The 19,039-nt window shown below is 43.9% G+C and overlaps 1 long non-coding RNA gene across 1 annotated transcript in view; it reads left to right on the top strand.

Moving 5' to 3' along the window:
* LOC102164310 overlaps positions 1-19,039 on the top strand; it is a 30,220-nt gene continuing 11,181 nt past the window's right edge. The window contains exons 1-2 of the long non-coding RNA XR_002343341.1: positions 1-123; positions 17,174-17,267. This is a non-coding gene — a long non-coding RNA (uncharacterized LOC102164310). The remainder of the gene's footprint in view (positions 124-17,173; positions 17,268-19,039) is intronic.

The raw sequence follows: 19,039 nt of genomic DNA on the forward strand, positions 1-19,039 counted from the left end.
CGACAGAGGAATGGATAAAGAAGATGTGGTACATACATATGATGGATTATTAATCAGCCATAAAAACAAATGGAATTTTGCCTTTGTCAGCAACATGGATGCACCTGAGGGGTATTACGCTAAGTAAGTGAGACAAAGACAGATACTCTGTTTTCACTTATATGTGGAATCTAAAAAATCAAACAAACAAGTGAGTGTAATGAAACAGAAACAGGTTCATAGATATAGAGAACAGACTAATGGTTATCCGAGGGGAAAAGGAAGAAGGAGGGGCAAGGTAGTGTTAGGTGAGTAAGAGGTACAAACTACTATGCATAAAATAAATAAGGTGTGAGACTATATTGTGAAGGATAGGGTATATAGCCAGTGTTTTATAATAACTTTATTATTTATTTATTTATTTATTTTTTAATAGTTATTTCCCCAATGCAATTTTTTTTTCTGCTGTACAGCATGGTGACCCAGTTACACATACATGTACACATTCTATTTTCACTTATCATGCTCCATCACAAGTGACTAGACATGGTTCCCAGTGTATAATAACTTTAAATGGAATATTATGTAAAAGTTTAGAAACACTGCGTTGTACACCTGAAACTAATAATATTGTAAATCAAGTATAACTCGATTTTTTTAAAAAAAAAACTTTGTAAATTTCTCTTGCGATTTCATCTATACCTCAAGTGTTATTTAGAAGTGTGGTAATCAGTCTACACATATTTTGGGAGTCACTGAAGGTATTTGATGTCTGATAATGTTTACTCAATGTTTGGAGGATAAGCTAATGTACAATAACAGTAAGCAGTTATATTTTTTTTCCAGAGCCTCACCGCAGCATATGGAAGTTCCCAGGCTAGGGGTCGAATTGGAGCTGTAGCTGCCGGCCGACACCACAGCCACTGCAACACAGGATCCTTAACCCACTGAACAAGGCCAGGGATCGAACCCGAGTCCTCATGGATACTAGTTGGGTTCATTACCACTGAGCCACAACAGGAACTCCAAGCAGTTATGTTCTTGACTTCTTTGTTGTGGATTGACCATAAGTACATGGGTTTATTTCTGGGCTCCCTATTCTGTTCCATTGATCTGTGTGCCTGTTTTTTGTGCCAGTGTCATACTGTTTTGTTTTGTTTAGTTAAAAAACTTATTTGAGGAGTTCCTGTTGTGGCACAGCGGAAATGAATCCTACTAGGAACCATGAGGTTGCAGGTTCGGTCCCTGGCCTCGGCTCAGTGGGTTAAGGATCTGGTGTTGCCGTGGGCTGCGGTGTAGGTTGCAGACACAGCTTGGATCTGGTGTTGCCGTGGCTGTGGCGTAGGCTGGCAGCTGTAGCTCTGATTCGACCCCTACCCTGGAAACCTCCATATGCCACAGGTTCGGCCCTAAAAAAAGCAAAAAAACAAACAACAACAACAAAAAACCTTATTTGAACTCACTGTTTTGACCAAAGCATCTATTTACCAGCCTCCCAGTAAGCCATAGTGTTTGCTAGTGCCTTTCCGTTGTGGACCCCGATTTGGGGGCAGAGGAGGAAGCCAGGGAGACAGATGACAGTCCATGAGAGGGGTACACCTCACTCACATACACTAGTTTATCCCACTCAGCTCATTTAATGGGATTTGTTAGACTTGGACTATTTCTGTTTTCAACCTTATCTACCATGCAGCCTTCTGTAGATCTTGGTTGCCTCATCAGCAGCTGAGGGGTGAGGACTGAATGACATTACCATACTGTTGTGATTAATGTAGCTTTGTACTGTAGTGTGAAGTCCAGAAGCGTGATGCCTCTGGCTCAGTTCTTTCTCAAGTTTGCTTTGGCTCTTCAGGGTCTGTTTTGCTCCATATAAATTTTAGAATTATTTGTTCTAGTTCTGTGAAAATGCCATTGGTTGTTTTTTTTTCCCCTCACCTGCAGCATATGTAAGTTCCTGGGCCAGGGATCGAATCCGAGCTGCAGCTACGACTTGTGCCATCGCTGCAACAATGCTGGATCCTTAACCTGATGCACCACAGTGGGGACTACCATTTGTATTTTGATAGGGATTGATAAAAAGCTTTTTAAATGAATGAAAATACAACTTACCAAAATTTGTGTCACATAGTAAAAACAGTATTTTGTGTGTGTGTGTGTCTTGAGGGCCACACCTGTGGCATATGGAGGTTCCCAGGCTAGGGGTTGAATGGGAACTGTAGCTGTCGGCCTACACCCCACCACAGCAATGCCAAATCCAAGCTGCGTCTGCGACCTCTACCACAGCCCACGGCAACGCCAGATCTTTAGCCCACTGAGCGAGGCCAAGCATCAAACCTGCATCCTCGTGGATACTGGTCAGATTTGTTTCAACTGAGCCACAATGGGAACTCCTGAAAACAATATTTAGAGGGAACTTTTAGCATTTAGTGGAATATTACACAAGAAGAGAGGAGTTCTCACTGTGGCACAGTGGGTTAAGGATCCTGCATTACTACAGCTGTGGTGTGGTTTGTAGCTCTGGCTCAGATTCAGTCCCTGGCCCAGGAACTTCCAATGCCACAGGTGCACCTGGGGGGTGGGGGGAGGGAAGAACTGAAATCAATCATCTATGCTTCCACCTTAGGAAACCAGAAAAAGAGACAATTAAATCCAAAGTAAGCAGAAAAAAAAAGAAAGAATAGAAAGGCGTGAAATTGAAAACAGGAAGTCAGTCACATCAACAAAACCAAATTGGTTCTTTGAAAAAATCAGAGCAGTAAGCCCTCTAACCAGGTTAACAAGAAAAAGGAGAGAACATACAAATGACTAATATTAGACATGAAAGAGGGTACATCATTGTGAATCCTATAGACATTAAAAGTATACTAAAGGAACACTATTAACAAACCTGTGCCCCAGATTTGACAACCCAGATGAAATGGACCAATTCCTTGAAAGATACAATCTGCCAAAGCTCACAGACAAAATAGACAGTATGATATATCTATATAAACAAAGATGAATCACTAATTAATAACCTTCCAAGATAGAAAGCACCAGGCCCAGATGGGTTCATTGGTAAATTCTATGAAGCATTTAGGGGAAAAATTATATGAATTCTCTACAAAATCTTCCGGAAAGTAGAACAGAGGGAACACTTCCTACTTCATTCTGTGAGGTTAGCATTACCCTAATACCAAAACCAAAGGCATTGTAAGAAGAGAAAACTATAAACCAATTTATCTATTCACCATAGATGCAAAAATCATCCGTAGAATATTAGCAAATAGAATTCAATAATGTATAAAAGGAATTAAATGCCATAACCAAGTGGGATTTATCTCAGGAATGCAGTTATTTCAGCATTCAAAAATCAATATAATTCATCATATCAATAGGTTAAAAAGAAAAGCCACGTGACCATATCAACAGACGCAAAAAGCTAGGATAAAATCCAACACCGGAGTTGCCGTCGTGGAGCAACAGAAACAAAATCCGACTAGGAACCGTGAGGTTGCGAGTTTGATCCCTGGCTCTGCTCAATGGGTTACGGATCCACCATTGCTGTGAGCTGTGGTTTAGGTCGCAGACGTGGCTTGGATCTGGTGTTGCTGTGGCTCTGGCATAGGCTGGCGCTACAGCTCCAACTAGACCCCTAACCTGGGAACCTCTGTATGCCGTGGGTGCAGCCCTGAAAAGACAAAAGACGAAAAAAAAAAAAATCCAACACCCATTCATGACAAAACTGAGTAAAATAGCACTAGAGGGGACTTCACTCAGCTGGATAAAAAAAAAAAACTACGAAAAAAGCCTACAGCTGATGTGATAGTGGTGACAAACTAGATTTTACACTAAGATCAGGAACAAGACTAGGATGTTCCTTCACACCACTCCTTTTCAACATTGTACTGGAGAAGAAAGTCACTTTCACAATGACATGATTTTATATGTAGAAAATCTGAAAGAACAAAGATCTGGAACTAATAAGTGACTATAGCAAAGTTGCAAGATACAAGGCTATTATACAAAAGTCAGTCATTTTCCTAATAACAGCAATGATCACGTGGAGTGTGAAATTAAAACAATATCCTTCATGTTTCAGTGGGTTAAGAATCCAGCTGCAATGGCTTGGGTTGCTGTGGAGGCATAGTTTCAATCCCTGACTCCAGTGCAGTGGGTTAAGGGATCTGGCATTGCCAAAGCTGTGGTGTGGGTTACAGCTGCAGCTTAGATTCAGTCTATGGCCTGGGAATTTCCATCTGCCTCAGGTGCGGCCATAAAAGAACAAACAACAGCAACAAAAAAACCACAGTGCTAATGTAAGTATCCTCCAAATTAAATTCTTAGGTGTAAATCTAGCAAACTGTATAAGATCTATATGAGTATACTTACAGAACTCTGATTAACAAAAATCAACAAAATAAATGGAGAGGTATTTCGTGTTCAGGAACAAGGAGACATAATATCTTTAAGAGGTCAGTTCTCCCCACCTTAATCCATATATTCAGTGCAATCCCAAAGTCCATGAAGTTATTTTGTTATTCTAAAGTTCATACAGAGGAAGTTCCCACTGTGGCTCAGTGGTTAACAAACCTGACTAGCATCCATGAGGATGCAGGTTCCATCCCTGGCCTTGCTCAGTGGGTTGGGGATCTGGCGTTGCTGTGAGCTGTGGCGTAGGTTGCACATGTGCTCGGATCCCGCATTGCTGTGACTGTAGTGTAGGCAGCGGCTACAGCTTCGATTTGACCCTTAGTCTGGGAACCTCCTTATGCCAAGGGTGTGGCCCTAAAAAGAAAAAAAAAAAAAAAAAGCCAAAGTTCATATAGAGGCAAAAGACCTAAAATAGCCAACACAGTATTAAAGGAAAAGGACAAAGTTGGAGGAATGACACTACTGGGATTCAGGACTTACTGTGAAGCTACAATAATCAACACAGAATCATATTGGTGAAAGAGTAGATCAATGAGCAGAATATAGAGAGCCCATAAACAGACCTATATAAATAGAGTCAACTCATCTTTGACAGACAGCAAAGGCAATGCTATGGAGCAAAGATTGTCTTTCCAACAAATGATATTTGAACAACTAAACATCAACAAGCCAAAAAAAAAAAAATCTAGGAGTTTCTCTTCTGTCTCATCAGGTTAAGAACCCAACATAGTCTCCATGAGGAAGCCTGTTCTATCCCTCGCGTCACTCAGCGGTTAAGGATTCAGCATTGCTACAAGCTGCAGCATAGGTCACAGATGTGGCTTGGAACTGGTGTTGCCATGGCTGTGCTGTAGGCCTGTAACTGCAGCTCACATTCGACCCCTAGTCCAGGAACTTCCCTACACTGCATGTGTGGCTGTACAAAGAAAAAAAAATTCATAACTTACTTTAGTATATCTTTTTTTTTTAGTTTCTTGCATATCTTTCACATAAACGTTTTTATTCATCGCTCTTTTATTCTGTATATTATTTACTACTTTCAGTGAAAAATATTTTTCCACACAATCTTTGTAATTATAATTTTAAAGGCTTTAAAATATTTATAACATCAGGCCATTCTCTTAATTTTGGACATTTGTCAATTGCTTCCAGGATTCCTCCTAGAACAAGTTCTTTTATCTGCATCTTTAAGCAGTTAGAGGAAAGGCTAAAGTTTCTTCCTAAGTCTTCTGGACCCTAAAAATAATCAGCCATAATTAATACTCATGTCACTGACCAGAACTCAGTTTCACTCACCTGGGTGCAGCAAAGCCAATCCACTGACCCTTGGTTGTGGTGAAGGAAAGTGCGGCATTTCCTTGCAGGCACCAAGCAAAGAGCAGGCAGCTAGTGCTTGAAAGAACTCCCTGAGGACCTCAGGGAAGGTGTTTTTTTTGTTTGGTTGGTTGTTGGTTTTTGTTTTTGTTTTGTTTTTTGTCTTTTTGCTATTTCTTGGGCTGCTCCCGCGGCATATGGAGGTTCCCAGGCTAGGGGTCTAATCGGAGCTGTAGCCACCGACCTACGCCAGAGCCACAGCAATGCGGGATCCGAGCCACGTCTGCAACCTACACCACAGCTCACGTCAATGCCAGATTGTCAACCCACTGAGCAAGGGCAGGGACTGAACCCGCAACCTCATGGTTCCTAGTCGGATTCGTTAACCACTGTACCACGACAGGAACTCTGGTTGTTGGTTTTTTTGTTTTGTTTTTGTTTTTTGTCTTTTCAGGGCCGCACCGGAGGCATATGGGGTCTAATCAGAGCTGTTGCTTCCGGCCTACACCACAGCCATAGCAACATGGGATCTGAGCCATGTCTGCGACCTACACCACAGCTCAAGGCAACACTAGATCCTTAACCTACTGAGCGAGGCCAGGGATCCAACCCACAACCTCATGGTTCCTAGTCGGATTCGTTTCCGCTGCGCCACAACGGGAACTCCAGGAAGAGTTTTTAAGGCAACTTTAGGGATGAGGGTCACAGGTGAGATCAGCTGATGGACATGGACATTCTTCTGATTGGTGGGGATATAACAGGATTATTTTAGGGAATTTTTTTTTTAATTTTATTGGAGTATTGTTGCCTTTCAGTGTTGTATGTTTGGGGCATTTTAGTCCTCTGTCTTCTGGTTCCAACCAGTCTGTTGTTGTGGTTAGAGTTTCTATCTAGTAGGGTCCTGGTTTCTGTGACGACTCCAGGATATGTATCAGATTGTGATCTCTTTCCCTTCAGGAGGAACTAGGAGTCCGAGGACGGTTTTATCACTGACCTGTTGTTCAGACAGTTATTACCTTTCTTGCTTAATTGCTTTTCCTTTGTTTCTGCATTTTTCTCACTTCTCTAAATATTAATGTTTGAGGCTCCTCTTTTGTTGTTGTTGTTGTTTGTTTGTTTTTTGCTTTTTAGGGCCGCACGTGCGGCATGTGGAAGTTCCCAGGCTAGGGATTGAATCTTACTGCATCTGCCAGCCTATACCGCAGCCACAGCAACGTGGGATCCGAGCTGCGGCTTCGACCTACACCACAGCTCATGGCAATGCTGGATCCTTGACCCACTGCAAGGCCAGGGATTGAAACCCCATCCTCATGGATAGTAGTCAGGTTCATTACTGCTGAGCCACAATGGGAACTCCTTGAGTCTGCTCTTTGGATCTCAGAGGAGGTGTGGAAGACTACAGGTTTTTCTACAAACAAGAAGCAGAGGAGACGAGGGACCAGTCACTGGGAAGGCCCCACAGGGTCCTGCTTGGTCTCGCCCATGCCAAAGAGACACATTTGGGGGGAGGAGTTAAATTTGGCTCCCTTTCATTGACAAGTCTACAGTAAGCATATGTCTTTGAGTTTGTTATCTGGACACACAAATTCATGTGCCTGACACAGTGAGGCTAAACATTGACAGTTTAGAGCAGAGAAAAATTTATTGCAGAGAAAAATGTTCCACAAAGAAAAGCCTTGGATCAGATGACTCACTGGTGAACTTGACCCAGCATTTAAAAAAGAATTAAAGCCAAACCTCTAAAACACTTCCCAAAAATTGAAGAGGAGGGAACGCTTTTTAATGCATTCTCTGAAGTCAGCATTACACAATAACAAAGCCGGACAAAGACACTGCAAGAGAGGAAATTGCAGTCCAATATTCCTTATGAATACTGATGCAAAAATTCTCAACAAAATACCAATCAACTGAAATCAACATAGTAAAAATACTATGCACCATGAATAAGTGGGATATTTTCCAGGAATGCAAAGTTTGTTCAACATAGTATACCACATTAATAGAATGAAGAAAAAAATTACATTGTAATCCCAATTCATGCAGTAAAAGCATTTGACAAAATTCAAAACTCTTTCATGATAAACAATGCTGAAAAACTAGGAATAGAAGGAAACTCCCTCAAGACGAAGAAGGCCACACATGAAAACCCCATCGCTGACGTCATCTTCAGCAGTGAGACTGAACACTTTTCCCATAAGATCAGCATTAAGACAAGGCTACCTACTTTGCCACTTCCATTCAACACATTTTAAAAGTTTTACGAAGAATAATTAGGCAAGAAAAAGAGATAAAAGTTATCTCAATGAGAAAGGAAAAAGTGGAGTTCTCTTGTTTCACAGCAGGTTAAGGATCGGGCATTGTCACTGCAGTGGCCCAGGTCACTGCTGTGGCACTAGTTTGATCCCTAGCCCAGAAATTTCTGCATGCCATGGGCAGGGCCAAAAAAAAGGAAGAAGTAAAATTATCTCTGTTCGCTGATGGCATGATCTTATATGTAGAAAATCCTAACAAATACACACAAACTTTCAGAACTAAGAAACTAATTGAGGAGTTCCCACTGTGGTGCAGTAGTTAACAAATCTGACTAGGAACCATGAGGTTTCGGGTTCGATCCCTGGCCTCGCTCAGTGGGTTAAGGATCCACTGTTGTCGTGAGCTGTGGTATAGGATGCAGATGCAGCTCGGATCCCGAGTTGCTGTGGGTCTGGTGAGTTACTGTGGGTCTGGTGTAGGCTGGCGGCTACAGCTCAAATTAGACCCCTAGCCTGGGAACCTCCATACGCTGCGGGAAGCGGCCCTAGAAAAGGCAAAAAGACAAAAAGAAAAACTAGTTGAGCAAAGGGTCGGGATACAAAATCAACTCACGAAAATCAGTTGCATCGCTATACACTAATGGTGAACAATCCTTAATAGAAATTAAGAAAACCGGAGTTCCCTTCGTGGAGCAGTGGAAACGAATCCAACTAGAACCTTGACATTGAGGATTCGATCCCTGGCCTCATTCAGTGGGTTAAGGATCCGGTGTTGCAGTGAGCTGTGGTGTAGGTCACAGATGCAGCTCGGATCTGATGTTGCTGTGGCTGTGGTATAGGCTGGTAGCTACAGCTCCAGTTAGACCCCCTAGTCTGGGAACCTCCATATGCTGTGGGTGCGGCCCTAAAAAGAAAAAAAGAAATTAAGAAAACCCTTTTACTTACAATGGCATTAAAAAGTACTTAGGAGTAAATTTAACCAAGGAGGAAGACTTGTACACTGAATATTACTGAAAATATTGCTGAAAGAAAAAGACAGCCCACGTTTGTGGATTGGAAGACTTAACCTTGTTAAGATGAAAATATAGGGACGCTGCTGCAGGTCAGCCCGCAGGGAAGCAGTACGTGATGTTGGGGATGTCAGAACAGACGAGGCCGAGGCCGTGCTATGTCTCCCATCTTGGACTTGAAGAGTGGTGGAGCCCTTTGTCATAGGCTGTGCTCACACCTGCTCCTGGAGGAGGTGACTTCCTCCTACCTGCAGGTGAGCCAGCAGCTCTGTACCGGGAGGAAGTGCAGCTACAGAGGGAATGGCTGTTCCCTTACTAAACCTTCTTGGTCTCTGGCAGACCTCTCCTGCGACCACTGCAGCCCATTCAATTCAGGGAAATGAATTCCACAAAACATAGTACCAGCTTAATCAAGGTGACAGAGAACACAGCCACTCTAAGAGCTAGATAGTCTTTTTTTTTTTTTTTTTTTTTTGACAAGTCAGGAGGATGTGAATGCTTTCACTAGGATAATTGTACCATGTTGTAACTGTTTTTCTTCCTGGCCACGCCCGTGGCTTGTGGAGTTCCCAGGCCAGGGATCAAACCTGTGCCGCAGCAGCAACCAGCTGCTGCAATGACAATGCTGGACCCTTAACCTACTATACCACAAGAGAACTCCAAGATGTGTCTGAACTTACAGTGAATTTACTCTTTCCTTTTTCTTTTCCACCTTGGTCCGAAGTAGAGTATTTTTTTCACACACTATTTTTAGAACTAAATATATTTTATTTCTTTTTTTTTCTTTTTAAGGCCATACCTGTGGCGTATGGAGGTTCATGGGCTAGGGATACAATCAGAGCTACAGCTGCTGGCCTATGACATAGCCACAGCAATGCCAGATCTGAGGCACATCTGCAAGCTACCACAGCTCATGGCAACGCCAGATACTTAATCCACTGAGTAAGGTTAGGAGTTGAACCCACGTCCTCATGAAGACTAGTTGGGTTCTTAACGTGCTGAGGCACAACAGAAACTGCTGGAATTAAATATATTTTCTGATTGTTGAAATAGGTGTTTTAATTCCTATCTCCCTGCTGTTGCCATTTATAAAACACCTGACTTTTTTTTTTTTTTTTTTGTCTTTTGGGGCTGCATCCATGGCATATAGATGTTCCCAGACTAGGGGTCGAATCAAAGCAGCCTACACCACAGCCACAGCAATGCCAGATCTGAGCCCACATCTTCGACCTACCTCACAGCTCAGGGCCACACCGGATCCTTAACCCACTGAGCGAGGCCAGAGATTGAACCTGTGTCCTTATGGATGCTAGTCAGATCTGTTTCCCCTAAGTCACGATGGGAACTCCAACACTTGAAATTTTTTAATGCTTCTGATAGTTTCAAACTTAACAGTACAGGGGAAAACTGTAAAAAACTTTGAAATGGACTGAGAAGCCCTTTGGCATATGTGATGGAAACAAGTATTGTCCGAGTGACCTGATCCTGCAGGTTTTCTGCCTTTTTTTGCTGTCTCTGACCTATTTTACAAGGCGTTAATTGTAAAAAACTGAAAACAGACAGGAGTCAGTCAGAGAAGGCATTTCTCGTGCAGAAGCACCAGCTGAGGGGGGCGTGGCAGGTCCAGGGGACACGTCCAGAGGTGAGCAGGGCACCTGAGCGAAGGCTGGCACCTCCATCCCTGTGCTGCTGTACCAAGTAAAGGGCCAGAAGCAGAGTGGCTTACATGCAATGGAAATTTATTTCTCACAGCTCTGGCAGCTGCGGATCCCAGGGTCATATCTCCAGCAGATTCAGCATCTGGTGAGGCCCCTCTTCTGGGCTTGCAGAAGGCTGATGGTGTCCTCACAGGATGGTCTCCATTAAAAGGGCACCAGTCCCATCAGGAGGCGCTCAGTCACCTCTCAAACCCACCAAGACCATCGCCTGAGGCATCAGGTTTCAACACAGGAATGTTAGGGGGACTTAGCGCTCAGCCCACAGCAGCTGGCCAGCCCTGGGCTCTGAAGGACTGCACCTGGCAGGTCACACAAACAGGAAGCTGTTTCTGCAGGAAGAGATGCTGCTTTGTCAGTAGAGTGCCTCATGCTCACACTGCTCTGCTGCTGCCTCTGCCTCTGGAGAATTAGCTGAAATCCAGGACAACAAAGTGGAAAAGTTCTGTTTTGCTCCTTTTTGATATATATTTTAAGTTTATCTGAGACATTTCTCCAAAGAAAACATTCAAATGGCCAACAGGCACACGAGAAGATGCTCAATCATCAGGGAATGTGAATCAAAACCACAGTGAGATTATCACCTCACATCTGTCAGAATGGCCATCATCAAGAAGACAACAAATGGAGTTCCCACTGTGGAGCAGCAAGTTAAGGATCCAGCATTGCCACAGGTATGGCATAGGTTGCAGTTGTAGCTCAGATTCAATTCCTGGCTTGGGAACTTCTAGGAGTTTCAGGTGCAGCCAAAAAAAGACAACAGGTGCCAAATGTTGTTGAGGATATAGAGAAAGAGGAATCCTCATACACTTTTTTTTTTTTTGGCTTTTTAGGGCCACACCTGCTGCATATGGAGGTTCCCAGGCGAGGGGTCGAATTGGAGCTGTAGCCTATACCACAGCCACAACAACACGGGATCTGAACTGTGTCTGAGACCTACACCACAGCTCATGGCAACGTCAAATCCTTAACCTACCAAGCGAGGCCAGGGATCGAACCTGTGTCCTCATGGATGCTAGTCAGATTCATTAACCGCTGAGCCACAACAGGAACTCCGAATCCTCATATACTATTGGTGGGAATTTAAATTGTTGCAGCCACTGTGGAAAACTATGTGGAGGTTCTTCAAAAAGTAAAAATTAAACTATATGATGCAGCAATTCTACTTCTGGGTATTTGCCCGAAGAAAACAATAACACTAACCAGAAAAGATACATGCACTCCATTGTTTACAGCAGCAGTTGTTATAGCAGTATTAATTATTTGCATTAACCAGGACAGGGAAGCAACCTAAGTGTCCATCGATATATGAATGGATGAAGAAGGTGGAATTCTACTCAGCCATAAAAAAGAATGAAGTTTTGCTGTTTGCAACAACATGGATGGACTTGGAGGATATTATCCTGAGCAAAATAAGTCAGAAAAAGACAAATACTGTATGATATCATTGATATGTGGACTCTAAAAAATAAACTAGTTCCCCTGTGGCTCAGTGAGTTGAAGATCAGGCCTTGTCACTGCTGTGGCTCAGGTAGCTGCTGTGGCATGGGTTCACTCTCTGGCCCAGGAACTTCCACACATTGTGGGTATGGCCAAAAATTTAAAAAACAAACTGGGAGTTCCCATTGTGGCTCAGTGGTAATGAACCCATCTGGTATCCGTGAGGATGCAGGTTCGATCCCTGGCCTTGCTCAGTGGGTTAAGGATCCAGCATTGCCATGCACTGTGGTATAGGTCAAAGACATGGCTCAGATCCTGCTTTACTGAGGCTGTGGTGTAGGCCGGCAGCTGTAGCTCCAATTCGACTCCTCGCCTGGGAACCTCCATATGCTGCAGGTGAGGCCCTAAAATGAAAAAAAAAAAAAAAAAAGCAAACAAGACTGCAGCTCAGATCTGATCCCTGGCTCAGGAGCTCCATATGCTGCTGGGGTGGCCAAAACAGGAAAAAAAAAAAAGAGTAATATTTTAACCTTGTTCTAAAAGAATCAATATGTACATCAGTACTTTGGAAAGCAGGGAACTCCACAGTCAAATCCTATTTCGTGGAACTGTGTCCTGTATCCATGAGAGGAAGAGTTTACCTAGGAGCATATACAGTTCGGAAATCTGACATTGAGAATAAGTGAGCAAAGTGTTTCACATGCTTGAAGATTTGCCACCCTGGCATCTTTTCTTCTGAAGGCTCATCTCACTTACAAATTCATTCTGAGGAAGATTTCCCATTTGATGGTGTTTGATGTGTAAGCCCTTCTAAGTAGGTCCTTGGGAGCGATTGTCATAAATGCTTGCAGACTTTCACTGAGAAAGTAACCAGACATGCGCTGTACCTGCTTCTGAAGCTTTCTTCTCTATGATTGTCTGTAATTTTTACTTCTTTGCTTGCCTTTACTATATCCGTTTTTAATTTTCAGGAGCCTTGTAGGAAGCAGTCATTACACTTTATTCTTGAGTAAGATGTTTTGCTGTAACAATGCTGGAGTCCTGGGGCAGGGAGCATATTGCCAATAATCACTTCTTCTCCAGCGCATTTGCCCTCTCCAAAGCTCCTGGTTCAGGGGAAGAGGTTTCATGCACTTAAAACATGTCACTGAGCTTGAGTTTGGCACTCTGGTTGCTTAAAAGTTCAGAATGTGTCTAATAATGTAGAAGTAGTTTTTAGGGATGTTTTACTATAAACCTGCTGGAAGTAGTAGTAGTTTTTAGGGATGTTTTACTGTAAACCTACTGGAAGCAGTCACAATAGATATGACAGAAATTGTCAGCATAGGTGCTATATGCAGTTTGAAAATGGTTTCAGTTTTCCTCAGCTATCATGTGACAATATAATTTTCCAACTAAGGAAAAAGACTTTTCGTTTTTGTGAGATTGTGCGTTTAGAGTTCACAGTGCTTAAAGCCGTGAGGTCACTCCCCTTGCCTTTGAAATCGAACAGAAGAGTGGGGAGGGCAGGCTGCTGTCAGAGGAGCAGAAGAGGAGTCTGGAGACTTGAATTTCTTGAGCCACAGATTTCATCAAATCAGAAGTTTCCTTTTAAAGGCTGATGCTAGTCTATTGCGCAGAGCAGGAGTGTACTTGTCTAACTGATCCTGGCAGTCCTGGAGCAAACCCTGGGGAATTCTGGATCTTCCCGCCCCTTCAGAAACCATCCCTACATTTCTGTCCTTGGCTGAGATCTGCTCCTCTGTGACCAGGGTTGGAGCTGGAACGTGTCTTCCTTTGCAGAGATGCCAGAAAGGGAGCAGCACTGCCTGTGGCTGTTCAGAGGCGAGAGCCCCGCATGTAGTCTGGGAGAAGCCCGCTTGTGAAATAAAATGCACCAGCCATTGCTGGGTCTCTGAGAGAAGTTTGAGAAAGTCTGGAAGCATATTTTAAAGTCTATAACTTTCCTTGAGTTCCCTTGTGGTGTAGCAGGTTAAGGATCTGGTGGTGTCACTGCACCGGCCCAGTTGTGTGGGTTTGATCCCTGGCCCAGAAACTTCCACATGCTGCAGGCACAACCAAAAAAAAAAGTTTATTACTTTCCATTTGCAGTAAATAGGCAAAGATCAGTTAGAGGAAGGAAGGAGTCTAGAGGATAAACACCCCTATGTTTTTTATTTTGTTTTTTAGATTCCACATATAAGTGAGACCATACAGTATTTGTCTTTCTCTGTCTGACTCATCTCTCTTAGCATAATGCCCTCTACGTCCATCCACGTTGTCACAAATGGCAGGACTTCCTCTTTTTTTTTCAGGGCCGCACCTGTGGCATATGGAGGTTCCCAGCCTAGGGGTTGAATTGGAGCTACAGCTGGCGGCTTAGCCACAGCAATTCTGAATTCAAGCTGCATCTGCAACCTACACCACAACTTATGGCAACAAGGAGTCCTTAACCCACTGAATGAGGTCAGAGATTGAACCTGCTTCCTCTTGGATGCTAGTCGGGTTCATTAGTGCCGAGCCACGACAGGAACTCCAGGATTTCCTTCTTTTTCTTTTTTTTGCTTTTTAGGTCTGCACCCTCGGCATATGGAGGTTCCCAGGCTAGGGGTCTAATCAAAGCTGCAGCTGCTGGCCTACACCACAGCCACAGCAACTCGGTATCCAAGCCTCATCCATGACCTATACCACAGCTCACGGCAATGCCAGATCCTTAACCCACTGAGTGAAACCAGGAATCGAACCTGCAACCTCATGGTTCCTAGTTGGATTTGTTTCTGCTGTGCCACGGTGGGAACTCCCAGGATTTCCTTCTTTATGGATGAATAATATTCCATCATATATATATACATATATATATATATGTATATATATATATGTCTTACACACTCTTTACCTATTCATCCATCAGTGGAGTCATAGGTTGTTTCCATGTCTTGGCAGTTGTGAATAGTGCTGCAATAATTATGGGGCCCTTGGAGTTTTATAAATGGCTCTTTTTATCTGGAAAATTTGTATATGCCTTGGAAAAAGTCCCTGCTTCATGGAACTTACATGGTAACGGAAGCAGACAAACAGTAAACTCTTAAATACATGTATGAGACCATGGTAAGTGCTAAAAAGAAAGAAGGGTAATGGACTGAAGGGTGACAGATGACCACATTGGGCCCCTCGGTTGGGCAGTTAGAGGAGGTCAAGGAGGTCCCTGTGCCCCTTTGTCAGGCAGGTCCTCTTGGGAAAGGGTTGCCTACAGCTCGACCATGGGTCAGGCAATGTTGTATGAAGCCAAGCGGGAACCCAGGCAGAGGCGGCAGCTGAGGGGAGGTGGGCATCACAGAGCTTTCAGATGGGCCAATATGGCCACCAGAGGAAATCCAGTGTGACTGGAAGATCCTGCATTAGCCATGGGGGCCCAGGATTGGACAGGGGTTAGACTCTGCAGTGTTTTAGTTATAAATGGCAAGAGGTTTCTATTTTATTTTAATTAGAATAGGCAACCTCTGAAAAGTCTTGAAACATGATAAATGTAGTGTCAAATTGTATGGCATTGCCAAATTGGGGTGATGATACTTTTTTTTGTCTTTTTAGGGCTGCACCCGCAGCATGTGGAGGTTCCCAGGCTAGGGGTCAAATTGGAGCTACAGCTGCCAGCCTACCCCACAGCCACAGCAATGCCAGTTCTGAGCCTCATCTGTGACCTATACCACAGCTCATGGCAATGCCGGATTCTTAACTCACTGGGCAAGGCCAGGGATCGAACCTGCATCCTCATGGATGCTAGTCAGATTTGTTTCCACTGAGCCACAGTGGGAACTCCTGATTTAATTTTTTTAAAAGATCAACTCCAGAGTTTAAGGGTAAAGAGGAGCATGTGTGTAACTCTCAACATTTAATGAGAAACAGTATATTTATATAACCCTAGATTGTCTCCCCACATGCTACTTAAAATTTCAAGGGAAAAAAATAGTTAATTTAAATGAAGAAAACTGGCAGACACTTTACTCAGGTGATCAAGGTTAACCTGAGGAGTGAAGGTCAGTTTTGTTGACCCCTGATGGATGCACTAAAGCCACAGCCTCACTTTTGTGCAGCTCCTGCCAGACCACACCCAAAATCTATCCATAATGACCATTGGTGAGATTTGAATGTCTGTAGATTAGGTGACAGTATTAATTGATTGCTATGAAGTTATTCTGTGGTTATTATATGAAGTAAGGCTGCTGTTTTTAGGATATACATGGTTTTTAGGACGTATTTAGAAGTAAAGGGCATCCTATCTGTAATTTAGTCTTAAATAATTAAAATATTTATAGAGAATGACAAAAAGTAGATTTGAGAAAATATGTTACAGGAAATTAAGGGTAAATGGGAATTATGCTATTCTTATTTATGTAAGCCTGAAGCTTATTTTTTAAAAAAGTTTTAAAAAATAAAATGGCAGGAGTTCCCGCCATGGTGCAGCGGAAACGAATCTGACTAGGAACCATGAGGTTGTGGGTTCGATCCCTCCTGGCCTTGCTCAGTGGGTTAAGGACCCACTGTTGCTGTGAGCTGTGGTATAGGTTGCAGACACGGCTCAGATCTGGCATTGCTGTGGCTGTGGCATAGGCCGGTGGCTACAGCTCCGATTGGACCCCTAGCCTGGGAACCTCCATATGCCACAGGTTCGGCCCTAAAAAAAAGACAAAAAATAAATAAAAAATTAAATTGCAGCCTTTTAAAAATAAATAACCTTAGATTTAATAAGTAACAGTTTTTTCTCAAACTAAACATGCAAACCTAACCCCATGTAAAGAGTCATTAAGTTCTGGGTCTCTTCAATCTTGCTGACTTTTGATTCCTTGGGTGGAGTTTGTTATTTATGACGAATGATGGAAGGACAGTGACTTTGTGTGTGTAAATCAAAGCTGTTCCATCTAGCAGGTCTGGTATCTTTCAGGGTCAAAGTTAGAGGAAAAAATTGAAATGCAATTACATTATATTGTAACATTTAAAAAATATTTGTAGGAATTAAGCTGAACTGTATTGTAGTGAGAAGAACCTACATTCTCCTTTCCTGTTCACTGACCAGGTGCCTGAGTCCTCAGGTCCCAGCCTGGGCAGCCACACCTGTGCTCAGAAACTACCTTGGACCATGGGGATGAGGCTGACCTTTCTGCTCGGGGGTAAGGCGGCTCCAGCTGTTGGGAGGCTCCCCTGAGGGGGCAGCTCAGGACTTGGGTGGGCAGAGCTCTAATCCTGGACTTCCTGCCTTTAAGGATGGCCTCTTATGGATGTTGCATGCTTCCCCCCCCCCCGCCCCATTTTGGGACAAACACCTCACAGGCACCTGTCCCTGCACTGCACTGAGGGTGAGCCCCTCCCTGCTTTCAGAACCCACGAGCATTGAGCCATCACACGAGGATGGAACCCTCATTATATTCATTCAGCTCACATTCCCCGAGAACCAAACTTCAGTTGCAGCTGTTAAGTAACTTCCATCTTGGTGTTGAATGACAAGGTTCAGGAAAAATATCTCTAGGGTATACTTGCGGGGGGAAGGACCTCCGTCGACATCCTCAGGGTGCACTATTTCCCAAGGGGCTCTGGGTACTGAGCACATGTTCTGGAACTTCCAGTGTTTCAGCCGTTCTGCAGGCTGAGAATCATTTGGTGGAAACCCCTGTCTTATTTCCATATCAGGTCTACAACCTGTGTAAAGGAGGAATTCTCCAGTGGTGCAGTGGGTTAAGGATTGGGCATTGTCACTGTTGTGGCCTGGATTCAATCCCTGGCCAAAAAAATCCCAAAAAATCTGTGTAAAGGAATCAGCTCCAGAACCTGGTGGTAGCAGTGGTTTTTAATTAGCTTATAATTGTGTAAGGACTTCCGATGACTTTATACAATTTAGTGAGTTCCCTGGTGGCCTATTGGTTAGGACGTGGTGCTTTTCACCTCTGTGCCAAAAAAAGAAAAAAGAAAAAAAGACAATTTTGGGCAAAGCAGCTCTTGCTGTGGCCCTGCTCATTGGGTCCCAAGAGACGGGTGTGCCCCCCACAACTGGTCAGTGGCCTGAGAACCAGCCACCTGGAGACACGTGGACTCAAGACTTCTGACTCGGGCATGGTGGGGCTCACTTTCCCACCTGACTGGACCTTGAGCAGCATCCAAACACACTGAACTGAGCTGGAAGGCCAAGCTTGGTCCTAGAGCTGAAAGCTCCAGGCCTTTGCCCCAGCCCAACCATGGCCTCTAAGTAGGAGGCACTGAAAGAAGTAGGACGCACGGAGACCAAATTTAACCCACACTAACATTTTAATGCTGTTTAAACACTCAATTAAATCATTTTTGGAGTTCCTGTCGTGGCTCAGTGGTTAGCGAATCCGACTAGGAACCATGAGGTTGTGGGTTCGATCCCTCCTGGCCTTGCTCAGTGGGTTAAGGACCCAGCGTTGCTGTGAGCTGTAGTGTAGGTTGCAGACGCGGCTTGGATCCCGAGTTGCTGTGGCTCTGGCGTAGGCCGGTGGCTACAGCTCCAATTAGACCCCTAGCCTGGGAACCTCCATGTGAGCAGCCTTAGAAATGACAAAAGGAAAAAAAAATTTTCTATGAACACTTTACTAATGAATGTTGATTCTAAATAAAAAAGGCCAATTCATGAGAGTTCCCGTTGTGGCGAAGCAGAAACGAATACAACTAGGAACCATGAGGTTGTGGGTTCGATCCCTGGCCTCGCTCAGCCAGTTAAAAGATCTGGTGTTGGCGAAGCAGAAACGAATACAACTAGGAACCATGAGGTTGTGGGTTCGATCCCTGGCCTCGCCCAGTCAGTTAAAGATCTGGTGTTGCTGTGAGATGTAGTGTAGGTTGCAGACGCAGCTCGGATCCTGCGTTGCTGTGGCTGTGGTGTAGGCCGGCAGCTGTAGCTTTGATTTGACCCCTAGCCTGGGAACCTCCA

The sequence above is a fragment of the Sus scrofa genome, chromosome 4, assembly GCF_000003025.6.
Source record: "Sus scrofa isolate TJ Tabasco breed Duroc chromosome 4, Sscrofa11.1, whole genome shotgun sequence".
Taxonomy (NCBI): Eukaryota; Metazoa; Chordata; class Mammalia; order Artiodactyla; family Suidae; genus Sus; species Sus scrofa.